The sequence below is a fragment of the Chlorocebus sabaeus genome, chromosome 8, assembly GCF_047675955.1.
Source record: "Chlorocebus sabaeus isolate Y175 chromosome 8, mChlSab1.0.hap1, whole genome shotgun sequence".
Taxonomy (NCBI): domain Eukaryota; kingdom Metazoa; phylum Chordata; class Mammalia; order Primates; family Cercopithecidae; genus Chlorocebus; species Chlorocebus sabaeus.
Genome location: NC_132911.1, coordinates 76,126,367 through 76,143,542, shown reverse-complemented (window position 1 = coordinate 76,143,542; position 17,176 = coordinate 76,126,367). Strand labels below are relative to the sequence as shown.

At 32.6% G+C, this 17,176-nt stretch overlaps 1 protein-coding gene across 1 annotated transcript in view; it reads right to left on the bottom strand.

Annotated features, from left to right (window-relative positions):
* TRAM1 (translocation associated membrane protein 1) overlaps nucleotides 1–17,176 on the bottom strand; it is a 392,129-nt gene that overhangs the window by 315,482 nt on the left and 59,471 nt on the right. The gene's annotated exons all lie outside the window — the stretch shown is intronic.

Sequence of the window (17,176 nt, the reverse complement as noted above, 5' to 3'; positions counted from 1 at the left end):
GTGGCAGGTTGGGAGCTAAAACTTCGTCTTATTGCAAATGTTACATCATTGTACGACCCTTGTTCTCCTGGCCTATAAAAGTCTGATTTAGCAGAGCATTGGTGGAGTCTTCTGTGGATAGCCAGGTAATTTGGGTATGGTTTGCTGATTTCATATTGGGAAAATAGATCAATTTTTGTAGTGTTCTCTGTATTGGTCTATGTTTTGTCTTATTTTATAACATGGGAGCATTGTATTTATCTCATGCCTTGTGAGCCAGCAGAAAAATAAAACCAAAACAACCAAACAAAAGACAGATTACTACTGTTTTTCATAATAATCCACCATATTGTAATTTTAGTAAAGATGCAGGTCATTAGAAGCTTTTGACTTCTAATAGAATATAAGAGGCATATTATTTTAGTTTTTAATAGGATCAAAGATTCTATAACTAAATACACATTATTTCTCTATTACTTTTTGTTCTTTGAGATTTGTCACAGACAACTCAGTATTACCTTTTAATTTTTGAGAGATTTTCTTAATACAACCTCGATTTTCTATTCTACTAAGTCCAGTTTTGCTAATTGTCTGTAAGCTGTTCTTTATCATTCAGAGACTTTTTTTACTGCATATGAAATGTCTGCTATTAAAAGGTTTAGCTTTGGCTACTAAATAATAACTCAATTATATTATCACATAAGCAGGCTTCAAAATACCCTTACTGATCCTACTTTGAAATGTTGTTGTCATGAGTTCCACAAGTCATTACTCTTGCTTATAGTGTAATTTTCTATCATTTTAATATTGAAATTTTAAATTCATTATTGCAAATTTCAATACTCGGTATGACTTTTGAGTAATAATAATCATATGCATTATCATCATCAAGGTTCCCAAAGAATTTACACAGAGATTAAAGCTTTCACATGAATAAATATCAAAGTTAAAATTCCAATAGTTCTGTACTAAAGACCATTTTTGTATATTCAAAGCATAATCATATTCATTTTAAACTTTGCCCAATATCACTGTGATAAATATTAAATATTAATATTTAATATTAAAGCCCTTTTGCCTCTATAACTAAATCACTTAAACACTAGGGTAAGCTGTTGTATTACTTATAACAAATTTCTGGCATGACTGTGGTGCTTTATCATTTCCAATGTTGTTGAAGTGCTTACTGTTAATCAATCAATTTAAATTCTCAAGTTGAACTTAGCAAGTCACCAGTGAGATTCTAATTCCCACACTGACAAAAGACCTTTTGGTCCTCATTTTCTTCACCTTTATGCAACTTTTACAGTTGTATTTTTCTACCATTTTAAAACTGTTTACTCATGGCTTTCTTGATGACGGAGTCTTTTTCTCTTCCTGCCTCTGAACATACCCCACTTTTGTCCCTCTGCTCTTCCCAGGAAGTCAAAAATCTTGAAGTCACATTAGACCCTACTTTCACTCATCTCACCCTCAAGTTGTCCTCCAAGTTCAGTAGTGTCTATGTCCTAGAGGTCTAATAAATCCTTCCGACTCTTAATCTCAACTGCCACAGTTCAAGAGTTTAACTTTTCTGAGTTTATGACCGTGACGTCATCCTTACTGATTTTACTGACCTTACTCTTGGCCTGCTTACTTCACCACCTACAATGCTAATCGGGTGATCTCAAAAAAAACAAAAAACAAAACAAAACAAAATTGGAGTCTTAAACCTTACAAGGTGGACATCCCCATTACAAAAGCATCCATAGTCCTTCTTGCTCTCCTCTCTTTCCATTCCTTCATGAGAACCCATGTTGCAATTTCTTCATTTCACCATCCTCTTTCCTGTCCGTGATCTGCACATGCTCTTCCATCTACGATGATCTTGCTCGCATTCGTTTTTCTTTGCTACTCCAATATTATCCTGGTTAGTTCTAACTCACCAAAATCAATACAATATGGACATCCCTTTCTTCAGAGAGCCTTCCCTGACCAACCCTCATCCATAGCTGTGGTCCCACAGCACCTGGAAAAGGACTATTGACAAATGTGTTTCCTCTTCCTCCTAGGAGCTACACTTTCCAACCTCCCTTGCAATTATTGTAGCTACATGGCCACAACAGACCTGATCCAAAACAATGTCCCTAGAACTGCTCTATGCTCTTTCCCTTTCATGGTTCAATACAAGTGAACATGACAACATAGAAAACCATGAATTGAAGATGAAAGAGGTACTCTGTGGTAGAATGCTTGGTCTCCGAACCACCAGTTGAAAAAAGTCTCTGGCTGATTAAGAATACTGTTTAGGACTTTGCATATTTGAGATACCAACCATTATTGCCACGGTTAGTGTACATATTACACTCTGCACATTCTGCTGCAAATATCTACTTTTCTTTCTTATTAACCTGGTAGTTTCTTGGGAGATCCTAATATACCACATCGTATACAGTTACTACTCAATAAATGTTTCTGAATTAATAATTGAGAGTGAATAAAAATGCTCTAGGGACAGAAAACAGAGAATGCATCAGATGAGGCATTTTCAATCAAGTTGTCATATCTGATGTCTAAAGTTAGCTTGATTTAATAAAACATTATAGTTTTCACAAGATAATTTGTTAACTACTTTCTTAAGAAGTTTATGCTTCCCTGAGTCATATCTCTAGAAGACACAGATACATACTGATGGTATGGGAATTTGCCATATTTTATTTTGATACATTCTCTTGGATAGTTCAGTTTTGTCTTCAATTTACTGGTGCATAACAGATTTTAAGGAGTAAATGACAATGCTGCAATTCTTCATTTACTTTTCTTGATAATCTGTCTTTTATTCAGTAGGAGGACGGTAATTAGTTTTCCACCAAGGCTATGTAATTCTCCTATGACTACTACTGTTAACTACAGTAGTCATCCTTTTTCTGAGATTTCACTTTCTGCAGTTTCAATTACTGTGGTCAACTACAGCCCAAGCATAGGCGAGTACAATGAATAAGGTATTTTAAGAAAGAACACATTCACACAAATTCTCTTATACTATGTGTTGATAATTGTTCCATTTTATTATTTTTGGTGTTAATTTCTTGCTGTGTCTAATTCGCAAATTAAATTTTATCATATGTACATATTTGTAAGAAAAATATAGTATACATAGCATTTAGTACTAACTGAATTTCAGGCATCCACTGGGGGGTCTTGGAAAGTATCTCCCATGGATAAGGGGAAACTACTGGACTTTGGTTTGTGGTTTCGCATTACAAAGGAGCCATGGTAGGTGAAACAAACTTATAAGCAATAATTAAATTAAGTGATTGGTTTCGAGTAGACAGTAGTCAAATTTCAAAGTTCAAATTATGAATACATAGTGATCACCCACCATATAGTCTAATAAAAAGGCATAATATTGACTCTTAGAATGAACCACCCCTTACATAATTATATGAGACTATAAAAGTGGGTGCAACCTATTGCCTGTGTGAGGAAAGGAACACTTCTCCGCTTGATTATTTATGCCTGTGTAACATCAGAAACAGGATGTCAATTTTTATGAAGAAAGGTAAGCATACCTTTTCTTCAATATCTTGTAACTTTCCAATTTTTAAAGGATAAAGCATGTATTTCACAAGATGAGTACAGGTTTCTGATATATAAAATAAATATAATTATTACACTAACATATACATCTGAATGCCAGTTTGGATTTTAACTGTAAAAAAAAAGTTCTCATTTTGTACTTAATGTTATTTTGTTTCAATCTGACATAGTTACCACCATGAACTAGATGAGGTAAAAACTTTTATTTTGAGCTATGGTTGTCTAGAATTCATTGAGAAGCTTATGTCTTAGAATCCTAAAAAGGTTTCCTCTAGACTGGGATAAATTAGTATATTTTTGAAACAGTCAAACAAGTTTGAATGTCTTTATAGACTGAAGACAAACTTTGAACTAAAGATATTGTGTTAGCTACTTAAGATAAATACAACGAAATATTTTTATATAATAAAGTAGCTCAGTTTTCTAAAAGTTCCACATATGATAAAATTATTAAAATAAATAGGACAGATTCTTCATGAGACAAGAGCTTTTTTTTGTGATCTTACTGGTGTGGATTCTGGTGTGAAATGATCTGGGTATAAATTAAGCACACAGAGTTGCATTATAGAAGATTTTTATAATTAATAAGTACCTTAAAATGTACTTCCAAATCTTATAAAGTATTACTTTTACTTGAAAAAATCTACTATATCTCTCATTCACTGGCAGATATCATGGAAACGTATTTCAAATTTTGGCAACTGCTTCAGGTTAAATAGTTAGAATTAAAAATTCACAGCAGAAAGATTAAGTTCATCACCTGATTAAGTTAATAAAATATGTGCACACTCACAAGAATTTAATACAAATAAGATACATGTATATATCTTATTTTATTCTAAAATTTGAAATACGATTTGCTGTAAAACAAATGACTCTTAGCAAGATTTCCCTTGTCTGGAGGCCAACTTAATTAGCTTTTTTATATCTCATATTTTAAATAATCTTATCAGATTTGGCTTTTAATTGATTGCTTTCATAGTTACTCTAGACCATGGTTGCCAAGAGCCCTGGAAATGGTGCTGCTTTGGATAACCTGTGTAAATCAGTTTGTCTTCTGGGGAGTAGAAAGAGCAAGATATGCTTAGGTTTCTTTGTAACAAAGTACGTTAAGTTTCTCTGATTACCAGTAGAAAAGAGCATTTCATAGATGTCAAAGTGCTGTGTGGGTGGAGGTTTGTAATTTTTCTCATTACTTATCCATATTAAACAAAATTTTCCATCTGGAACTCAGTTGTCAGCAAACTAAAGACATGGCTTGATGAGCAGTAGACTCTCAATGAACATTAGTTCCTTCCTTCCTCCCTGACTCAATACTTTTCTGTCATTCCAATATTTCAAGACAGGCATAAAGCTATTTTCTCCTTTCCATATGATTTGGAAGAAACAGAACAGAATTTTTAATTACACAGAAACTAAAAGAAAGCACTTGGATTGAGATTGTTGTCTATACACACATATCTACTTTCCTTCCCATCTGAAATCCTATAAAACAGCAAAAAAAAAAAAAAAAAAAAAATTCTAAGAAAAAGTAAATCCAAAACAGCATGGAAAAAAAGAATGCCACCAACAGACTAGAAATGTTACAGGATTCTGGAAAGATAGACAGTAGACAGGATTGAATACACAAAGTTGTTAAAGTGAAGCAAAACATGAACTAAACATAAGCAAAAGAATGCTGTGATGGGAAGAGTGAAGGAGGAGCCTTGAACACAAAGTCAGTTGCCACAAGATATAAAGACAGCTTCAAGCATTCATCAGACAAGTTATTAATTGAGAAACGAAGGTGAGAGCTAGGCTAGCAAGCACCACTCCCCTCTCTGATCTGTACTAAGCAACAGGCAGCAAAAGTGTCTACCCATAGGCTAAAGCAGAGTGTGGGCAAGTGGGCCCTGAGGCAGAGCAATGCTCCAGGGAGGACAAGGAGCTCCTGTTCCCAGAATGGGAGCTGAAGCACACAGTACTGTCCTCCTAGTGGCCCAGCCAGCCTCTGTCATAAGAGACTGATCTTAGTGACTACAGGAGGCAAGTGGACAGAAATACTAAAACACAAAAATGAGCAGAGATTATTGAACACTAGAAGGAACTAACATTATTATAATGAGAAAAAGAGGTTAACAGGACAAGCAAAGCAGAGCTTTAGAATAAAATATAATTTAAAATGTGAGAATATGTTACATTGACAGAGACTCAATTAGAGACTTTGAAATAAAGCTTTCTTCATGAAATACACACACACACACACACACACACACACACACACGATAGATCCATATAACTGAAAAACACAACAGTGGGCTGAAAGATCAATTCAAAGAATATTCCCATAATACAATATAAAAGGACAAAGAAAAAAATGTTAATGATAAGCTTAAGATGCAAGGAAAATGGGTTAAGAAATTTTAATATGCACTAAGAAAAATCAAACAGAGAAAATGGAAAGTATAGGAGCATCTATATGTTCAGCTAGAAATAGACACTCAACATCAATTCCTCCTTTTTTTTGCCAATGGCATACTTCAGTTTCTCTCAGGGAAATGGAAACTATTATTGTACCATTCTCAATCCATTTTGAGTTTACTCAAATTCAATTTGGGTACAGCTGGCTCCATGCCTGATTTCAACACAGGGTATGAATCTTAGGTATGGATAATCAGATTACTGTTTTTCTGGCTATGGTGACTAGCTAAGAAATTGAATTCATAACCCAATTACAGCCAGTAATATACATAGAATTTTATAGAGCTGGTAGAAAATTCAGTGATCATACCACTGGACATAAACTTGGCAGATTTCAGCCTGAGACTGCCATAGATAGAGAGGTGAGTCTTCAAATATGTCATAAAATTTCTTCCTATAAAAAAAAATTAAAAGAGAAAATCTGCTTTAATGAGAGTGAGACTCTGGATAAAGTTGTGTCTTAAATAAGTACCAACATAGGCCATTTTAATACTGGGATCAATTAATTTATCTTTTCGTCAAGTCATTTTAGTTGTGTTTTCCTACCACTTGCCATGAAAAGATGCCTGAGATATGCAGAAATAAATACTACTATTAATATAATGGAATAAAATTTCCCAAAGCCAAAGAAGCATAATTACTAGATTGAAATGATATTTCCAGATAATTATTTTACAGTACTGAAAAAGGTAAATAATAGAAGATCTTTATGGAGTTGCATACTGGTGATATTTCAGAACACCAAGAAGATAAAAATTCTAAAAGATTTTAGAGAGAAAATTAAATAACTTACAAAGAAATGAATTAGAAACAGACTGATATGACACTTTATCTGCAAAACTGATATTAAAAAGTAACATCAAAATCTTCCAATTTCTGAGAGAAAACGACTTTGAAAGAATTTTGTATTTATTTAAACAATTATTCAATAGGAGGCCAAAATAAGGACAGCTTCATTACAGTTAAGGACATGCCAAAACTTAGAAATTTTAGTACCAACACACCACCTCTGTCTGGAAGAATTATGTGTGTATAGAATACAGAAAAACTAATATGAATACAAGACAAAGAATTATAAAAAAATACAGAATGTATAAATATGGATGGGAGAAGTGATCAAGGAAGACCTAAGCTTATTATATTTTAAATGAGGAAGATATAGATAATCATTAACTCTTGAGTTTGACAAAAATCTTAAGCTTAAGTGTGATTGTTAAAATTAAGGAAAATCATAAGAAAAAGTAGAATGCGCAAGGGCCTGGAGTGGTGGCTCAGGCCTGTAATCCCAGCACTTCGGGAGGCTGAGGCGGATGGATCACGAGGTCAGGAAATCGAGACCATCCTGGCTAACATGGTGAAATCCCATCTCTACTAAAAATACAAAAAAATTAGCCAGGCATGGTGGCGGATGCCTGCAGTCCAGCTACTCGGGAAGCTGAGGCAGGAGAATTGCTTGAACCCAGGAGGCGGAGGTTGCGGTGAGCCGAGATCAAGCCATTGTACTCCAGCCTGAGCGACACAGAAAGACTCCATCTCAAAAAAAAGAAAAAAAGAAACAGTAGAATGTGCATTCCCCAAATCAGTAAAGGTTAAAAGAAAATGCACAAGGTAAACCTAACCAGGAAGAGGAATTAAAATTAAAAAGAAAACAGGAAAATTTTTAAAAGTTATATAAAAAGAACAAATGCAAATGTATCCATGATCACAATAAATATAAATAAACTTCCCAATTAAAAACAAGACTAGGTTAAAAACAAAATAAAACCAACTCTAAGCTGCTTGCATGCAACACATATAAAGCGAAAAAAAAGTACAGATAAACGCTGAAAATAAAAAAATATATTAGAAAAATAGTGACAAAGAGAAAGATGGTATGGCAGTATTAATATCTAGTATAAATGAAATTCAAGTATAAAAAATTAAAGAAGATAAATATACATATTTCATATTGATTAGATTATAATTCATCAAGGTATAAATTTACCACCATTAGTATGCACATTTCTGTACTAAAAACATAGTTTATAAGTATATAATTAAGTAACTGATTGTATACATGACTAAACTGTCAATTAGACAGCTGTGGTGGAATCCCTTACCATAGATGTTTGTATATCAAGTAAATGAAAAATAATGAGGTAGAAGACTTGAAGAACAATTGATAACATTAAGCTAATGAATCTGTATAAAATGTCATATTAAAAATACTACTTAAATGGAACTTCAGCCATATATTGGACAATATAATCTCAACAAATTTTTTAAAACTGTAGGCAATATAAGATAACTGAGCACTATCAATAAAACAACAAACTAACAAGAAAAAGTTAGTTTAAAAAAGTTCCCAGCCATTGAAAATTTAAAACATCATTTTCAATGTTTGCATTGAAAAGGAAATTAGAATTCAACTGTTAGAGTTAGTAAGACATAACTTTTAAAACAATGCCTTTTCAACACTGATGAGACAACAAAAGTGAGTCTCAAATAAAATTTTATCACTGGCCGGGCGCGGTGGTCATGCTTGTAATCCCAGCACTTTGCGAAGCTGAGGCAGGCAGATCACAAGGTTGGGAGTTCGAGTCTAGCCCGGCCAACACAGTGAAACCCTGTCTCTCCTAAAAATACAAAAATTAGCTGGGTGTGGTGGCAGGTGCCTGTAATCCCAGCTACTCAGAAGGGTGAGACAGGAGAATTGCTTGAACTAGGGAGGCAGAGGTTGCAGTGAGCCAAGATTGTGCCACTGCACTCCAGTCTGGGTGACAGAGCTAAACTCTGTCTCAAAAAAAAAAAAAAAAAAAAAAAAAAAAATCACTTTAAGTGCATGTATAAAATAATTTAAAACAGACAAAAACCAAGATAATTTTTTAGAAAAACTTCAAAATCAATTCTGAAATAATTTCACATGTAAAATAAGTTAAATAGAAACGATAAAAGCAGAAAATATTTCATAAGAAACAAAAAATAGAAAATATGATTGCTAAAACCAAAAGCTATTTCTTTAAAAAATCAAATATCTAAGAAATAATAAAAAAAACTTACAAATTACAAATGAACATTAGAAGCAAGACAGTGGGAACCACAGATATAGGGAAGATTTAGAAATTTATGAGGATACTATGAATCCTAAAAATTTTTAAAAATGTTCATTAAATGGATTATTTTCAAGGAAACTAAAAATTGATAAATTTGACTCAAGAAGACAGAAAAATCTAAGTAGACAATAACAATACAAAAATAAAAAATACAGTCAAATGCTGATCCCTAAAATACATCATATTTTAATGGTATCATAGGTGAGTGCTTCTAAAACTAAAATAGATTATAACCTAAACAGTTCTGTAGCCTAATGAAATTCCAGATTGAAATAAAATTTAAAATGACTATAAGAATAAGAAGCAGATACATTGATCTATAGAAATTTGTCAACTTTCATCTCTGTGACTATATGTTCAGCTCTTCTAACTAGTACCCAGCTTTCAACTCACTGAATAACAATAAGAAAGCGATTATTTTACTTAAGAAATACACATTCATGTAGATAATGACTCCAAGAATTCAGGATAAAAACTAAAATTTAAATTTAAAATATCTGAACAGAAACAGCAGTAGCTACAAACCATGTGGGAAACAGATTCTACAGTTTAAGTCTGAGAAAGTTACAGAAAAAATTTTTAAAAATTAATCAAAACCTAGAGTTGCTATAATATTCATCTAAAATGTCCAGTTATAAACCAAAATGTTGTAAGACAAGCAAAGAAACAAGTCAGTGTAGCACATACTCAGAAAGAGGAAAAAGCAACAAACAGAAACTAATTCTGTTTGGGCATAGATATTAGATTTAGCAGTTAAGTATTTCAAATCAGGTAATATAAAGATGTTGAATGATAAAGAAAACATTTTCAAAGAATTAAAGGAAAATATGTTGACAATGATAAAACAATAAGGAAATTTTAATAAAGAGAAACTAAAAACAAAAAGAACCAAATGGGCATTCTAGAGTTGAAAAGACAACAATATAAATGAAAAATTTACTAGTAGGCTCAATAGCAGATTCAGGAACAATGAAGAAGTAGTAAACCTGAAGACAGATCAATAAAAATTAATCTAAAGCAGAGATAAAAAAGATTAAAAATATTGAACGGAAACATGGACAACATTAAATTTACCAGCATACACATAATGGAAGTACCAAAAAGAAAAGAGTAAGAGACAGAGAAGAAAAATTATTTGAAGAAATTACGACTGAAAACTGTTCCAATTTGAAAAAAAAGTATTAATCTACAAAGTCAAGAAGGTTCATAAACACTAAGAGAGTTAAACACAAAGATGTCAACACATGGATACCTTATAGTCAAGTTGCTGAAAGACAGAGAAAAATCTTGAAATCAGAAAAACTACTTATCTCATTGAAAAAAAATAAGATAATTTGTTGACTTCTCACTGAAAACAATGGAGGCAGAAGGCAGTGTAATAACACTCAAAGTAAGGAAAGAAATGCCTATCAAACAAAACTTCTATATCCAGCAAAAAGTATTCCTTATTTTATTTTCCAAGCAGACTTGCCTTATTAGATATTCTAAAAGAAATCCTTCATATTGAAAGAAAATAATAGCAGACAGTAACTCAAATCTATAAGAATAAATGAAGACCACTAGCTATGGTAAATAAGTAGGCAAATATAAAAGTCTGTGTATGTGTATGTGTACCCTCTTTTCTTCTTTTAATTTCTTTTAAAAATGTGAAATTGTTTAAAATAAGAATTATAACACATCATTTTAGAGTATATACCATGCATAGATGTACAAATGTATTACATATGACAATAACATAAAATGGGAGAGGAAATTGTGATACATTGGAGCAACATTGCCATAGTTTACTGAATTAAACAAGTATTAACCTAAAGTAGACTGTAATAAGTTAAAGATGAACATTGTAATCACTGTACTATGAAAATAACTTGAAAACATCTAAACAATCTACCAATGAATTAAAATGACATGTTAAGACCATTGCTGGATACAAAAGAAGGCAGTAGAGAAAAAAAGTGAAAGAAAAAGACATGATACAAACAAACAAATATTAAAATGGCAGTACCATATCAATAATCATATTAAATGTCAATGATATAATGAGTAAATATTGTAAATAAAAGGGAGAGACTGTCAACCTGTATAAAAGAGAAAGATTCAACTACATGCTATTTATAAGAAATAGTTTAAAAACAAATAGATTAAAATTAACAGGATGGAAAAAGATCTGCCATGTGAATGGTAAACATAAGTGATCTGGCATGACAATATCATATAAAATAGACTTTAAAATAAGAAATATTACTAAAGACCATAAAGGAAATTTCATAATGATAAAAAGTGGGAAGACAATAATTGTAAGTATGCATACATCTAAGAACAGAGACACTCTTTCAATGGAGTATAAATCCTGACAGAATTGTGAAAAGAAATAGACAATTTAACAATTATAATTTGATATTTTAATACTCCCAGTAATTGATAACATAATAAATAGAAAATCACTAAGAATATAGAAAACTTGAACAACACTATCACTCAAGTATACCTGCTCAGAAACTTTACCAAATGATAGCAGAATATACATTATTTTCAAGTGTATGTAGAACAGTCTACAAGATAGACCATATGCTAGGCATAAAATATTTCAACAATTCTACATTTGAATTCACATGGATTGAAACAATACAAAGTATGTTCTCTGATCATAATTGGAGTGAATTGAATATCCACAACAGAAATAAATTTGGGAAAATCCCACATACTTGAAAATTAAGCAACACAGTTCCAAAAGTAATCTGTGAGCCAAAGAAGAAACCAGAACTGAAAACATGCCAAATCAAAATTTATGAGATGCAGCTACTGTAAAGTTGAGCAAGTATTTTGTATCTTTAAATTATTACATTAGAAGAAAGATCCAAATAAGCAACTGAATGTTCTACCTCAAAAAGGTAAAGGAAGAAGAGCAAATTGAACCCAAATAATTGGAAAGAAAAGTTAAAGAGAGAAAAAAATGAAACCAAAAGTAGAGAAACAATAGAGAAAATCAATACAATCAAAAGTTGGTTCTTTGAAAACCAATCAACGAAACTGATAAACTATTAGCTATGAAAGAGAGATTACATAAATGACAAAAAACAAGAATGAAAGAAGAGGCATTATTACACACCCTACAAGAAACTGATTGACTAAATTGATTGTAAAGGAATTCTATGAACAACTCTGTGCCAACAAACACATAGGCAACTTGGATTAAATGGACAAACTTCTCAACAAATTAACTAAATTTACTCAAGCAAAAATATTAAATCAAAAGAGCTCTATAAAAGATAAAAATTGAATTAGTAATTAAGTATTTTCCCAAAGACCTGCAATGGTGAATTCTATTAAACCTTTAAAAAAAATAATACCAATATTATACAAACTACTTCAGAAAATAGAAGACAACATTTTAAAACTTATTCAGGGAGGCCACTGTTATACTACTGATAGCAAAACTATACAAAGATATCACAAAAAAAGGCAACTACAGATAAATATTCTTCTTGAGCCTAAACACAGAAATCTTTGACAAAATATTAGCAACCTGAATCCAGTAACATATGAAAAGGTTGGTTTAATATTAGAATATCTATTAATATAAAATAAGTGAGAAAAACACGTGATCATCTCAATAGTTGTAGAGACAGCATCAGACGAAATTCAACACCTACTCTTGATAAAAACAAAGAATAAAAATATTTTCCTCAACCTGATAGTAGGCATCTATGAAAATCCTACTTTAATATTTAATGTTGAAAGATATTGTTTTCCCCCTAAGATTGGGAAAAAGGTAAGGATATCCACTCTCTCCTCTTCTATTCAACAATGTCCCAGAGCTTCTAATCAGTGATTGAGGTGGAAAAATAATTAAAGGCATACATTTGCAAAAGGAAGAAGCAAACTGTCTTTATTAGCATTGTCTTGTATGTTTAAGATTCTAAAAAGTCCTTTAAAAATCTAGTAGAATTAATAAGCAAAGTTAGTAATACTGTAGAAAACAGATCATTATGAAAATTCAACTGTATTTCTGTAAACAACAAATCATCTGATGGTAAAATTAAGAAAATCATTTCATTTAAAACAGCTTAAAACTAATAAAATCCTTAGGAATACATTTAACCAAAAATATGCATGAACTGTACATGGAGAACTACAAAGCACTGCTGAGAGAATCAAGACAGATCTATGTAAATTGAAAATACACCATGTTTATGGATCAGAAGACTCAATATTTTTAAAATGGCCCTTCTCACCAAATCTATCTATAGACTAAATGTAACAGGCATACCCAGAAACAATGCTTCATCAGTCATCGAGGCATCCATCTAGTCAAGCTGACATCTAACATTAACCATCATACTACCCATCTGACAAGAGATTATTAACCTGAATATATGTCAAGACCATGTGGTATTGGCTTAAATATAGAGATATTAATCAATGGAAGAAGATAGGGGTCTAGAAACAAACTCTTACATTTGTAGTCAATTGATTTTTGACAATGGTTCGAAGGCAATTCTATGAGGGATGTATAGTTTTTTAACAACTAGTAACAGTTGTATATCCATATGCAATAAAAATGAACTTAGACCTCTATCCCACACCCTGAACAAAAATTAACTCAAAATTGATCTAGTTAAGAGCTAACATTTGTAGAAGAAAATACTGATGAGAAGCTTTTTAATTTTACACTGGCAAAAGTTTCTATATAAGGCACCCAAAACACAATACAGGAAATTAACAAATTACACTTTTATTAAAATTAAGTTTTTTTTTCAAAAGGCACTATTAAGAAAATAAAGAGAAATAACAGCTTCTGAAAAAAACTTTGTAAATTATCTGATTAAAGAGTTATATTTAGAATAAAGAACTCTTACAACTTAATATTAAGAAGACAACCCAATTTCAAAAGAGGCAAAAGAATTTAATAAACATTTCATCAAGAAAATATGTGAATGACTAATAAGACATGATAATATGGACAATATCATTAGCCATTAGGGAAATGCTAAATTAAAGACTCAATGGTATATACCACTAGAATGACCATAATAAAAAAGATTGACAATACTAACTTTTGTGAGGCTATGGAGTAAGTAGAATCTTCATACATTGCTGGAGACCATATAAAATGGTACATCCACTTTGGAAGGCAATTTGGCAGTTTCATACAAAGCTAAACACATACTTGTCACATTACTCAGCAAGTCCACTACTAGATATCTATTTAAACAAGAGAAATAAAAATGTATGTCCACAGATTTGTATGAAAATGTTCATAGCAGCATTATTTATAATAGACCCAAACTGGAAATAATTCAAATGTCTACCAACTGGTAAATGGGTAAAGAAAATATGGTATATCCATACAATGGAATACTACTGAGCAATAAAAAGGAAGAAACTACTGATACATAGTACAATGTGAGTTAATCTCAAGTGCATTATACTAAGCAAAAGAAGCCAGATGCTAAAGATTACATAGTGTATGACTCCATGTATCTGAAATTTCTAGAAAAGGCTAAACTATAGAAACTATGCTCCAAAGACAGATTGAAGGTTGCTTAGGGGTTTGGGTGGGGGAAGGAATTACTACATCTGGGTGTAAGGAAACTTTTTGAATTGATGGAGATATTCTAAAACCGGATTACGTAGATAGTTGTATAACTGTATACATTTACTACACAAATCATCACACTGTGCACTTTCCATGGGTGCATTTTATGTTTTTTTTTCCATAAAAGATGCTATTTTCCTTAGTATGTATATTGGGCCCCTTTTCATTAATAATATATCTGGATTAGTGACTTTAAAAATAAATATATTTGTAATTAATTTATAAACAAAACATTTTTAAATTTAAGGAACAAAATAATTAAGGAGAATTTTGGTAATTTAGATTTTTTTCATAAAATGTTATTGAACAATATATGCATATAACTCTATTTTCCCTGATAATTTAAATAAAATTATTTATTATTATTACTTTTCATTTTCTCAAATAAGGTCCTGTGTGATGTCAAATTGTAATTTGATAATAAAAATTACCCTTCAGAAAATTTCTAGCAAGGTTTCTTTTCTCTAATAATTATCATTTTAAAAGTATAATTGATATAAAAAGCTTGCACATTATTGCTATTCATCAATAAACTTCAAATGAAATAAGATCCTGATTGTAAATAGCTAGCTACCATCTTGTTCCTGTCTACATTTTGCATTTTAAGACCAAGATTTGCAATTAATCTTGCAATTAGAGGAAGCTGCCCTGCCTGCCTATGAAAAATATATTTTTGATGGGTAGGAAATAATTTAACAATTAAGAAGAAATAGTCATGGGAATTCCTGAGAGGTCTTAGGAAGACACTGCCTGAAAAATGCCTTAAATGAACAAGACCCTCGTAATATTTTTTAAAAATTAAACTATCTTTTAATCTCTTTGCTTTTATAAGCAGAAAGCAGGAAAATACTCATATTTATAATATTAACCATCTGTATTTTTCAGTGTTAAAGACAGAGAAGACAAATTAAAAAGAATACCTGCTTTGGGGAATGTCAATAGGGTAGAGAAGCAAGAATGCAGAAAGCATCATTCTGTGCTGGCAGCTGACCCCAGGGGATATTACAAAGGAGGGGTGCTGTTGGCCTGGAGCCAATCTTCTCCCAGAATTCCCCTCAACCGTCCATTGCTGGAGTTCCCTGAACCGGGCCACGCTGCCCCCAACCCCGCAACCCCCCTCACCCCCTGTCTCTCGGGGCCAACAGGGTATCTGATGCTTGCTACCATGACATGCTCACTGCCCCAGCTTCCAAAATGACCACTTTGAACATCCTCTTTATTCCCTTTTTGCCTTAGTGACCCTTTCCAGCTAAGTGTTGTGAGAAAAGCTATTGATCAAAATAGTCAATGATAAAAAATAAAGTCTTAATATTCCTATGAGGCATTTCCATTTTAAAACATTAACCCGGTATATGGAAAATGTCAGGTAGACAGCAATGGCTCAATGAGTTATTCTTTGTACCCAACCCTTGGATTCTTTTCTTTATTGGTTTCTCCAAATGCATTACCTCCTTCAACTAAATCATAGCAAGCTGTGCAACTGATTCTTGTCTTACACACCCTGAACGGATGCTGGTGGGAAAAGAGTGCAAAGGTGAAGTCGAACACCTGTATCCTCCAGCAAGTCATACTCATGGACTCATGATGTGGTTAAGTTCAACATAATCCTTCCAAGGAATTCCACTTCAGGGGTGGAATTGATGGCAACCTGCCATACCCATTGGAAGTTTTGGGGGGACCTTTCATAGTTCCTCAACGTCATCATGTCCACTCTGCCTAGCCCTAAGCTCAGCCCACCATAGCCCCTAGGTCAGACAGTCCACAAACCGTTACTGAGTGCACCTTTATGCCAGGTCCTGGATCCACGGGGGTCTTGTGCTAAGTGCTGGATATGAGCAGGTGAATACGACAATCCAGGGCCTTCAGGAAGCACAGTCTGTCAAAGCAAAAGACTGTCAAAGCTACGTTCTGTCCTGTGGAAGGTATAATCAGCCTTAGAAAGAAGGTTTCTTGCTTTCTAGCCTTGTTAACTTGAACTTACCGCCAACAGTTTCAGAGGCTCCCTTGTCTGTACATAAAAGTAGAACCAGCCTCTTCGATTGAAAGGGAACGCCTTTTATTCTACACAATTGACACTTAATGAAGAGCAGTCCTATAAATGTAAGTCTCTCATACAAAGCTGGGGACAAACAAACTTGCATCAGTCAGCAGTGGCTTACGTTTAACCTGACCTTTTTATTAACCACCTTTAAACACCAAAGCGTGAGGGGGATCAATATTATTATCCACAGGAAATGAGACCTGATATTCACAGGGACTTAATCTAGTCCCTCAAACCAGTGCTAGGATTTAGCTATTTTCCCAAATGTTTGGAACGAGAAGTTTTGTTAAAAACTTTATTTCCAAATCAAAGAGGCCCCCAGAAGAAGTTGCACGTGGTGGGAAAGACAGGTCCATATGATTTTAGTTAGAAAAAACTCCTGAAAACTAAAAATCTTTCCAATGTACACAGTCATTCTCTCTTCCT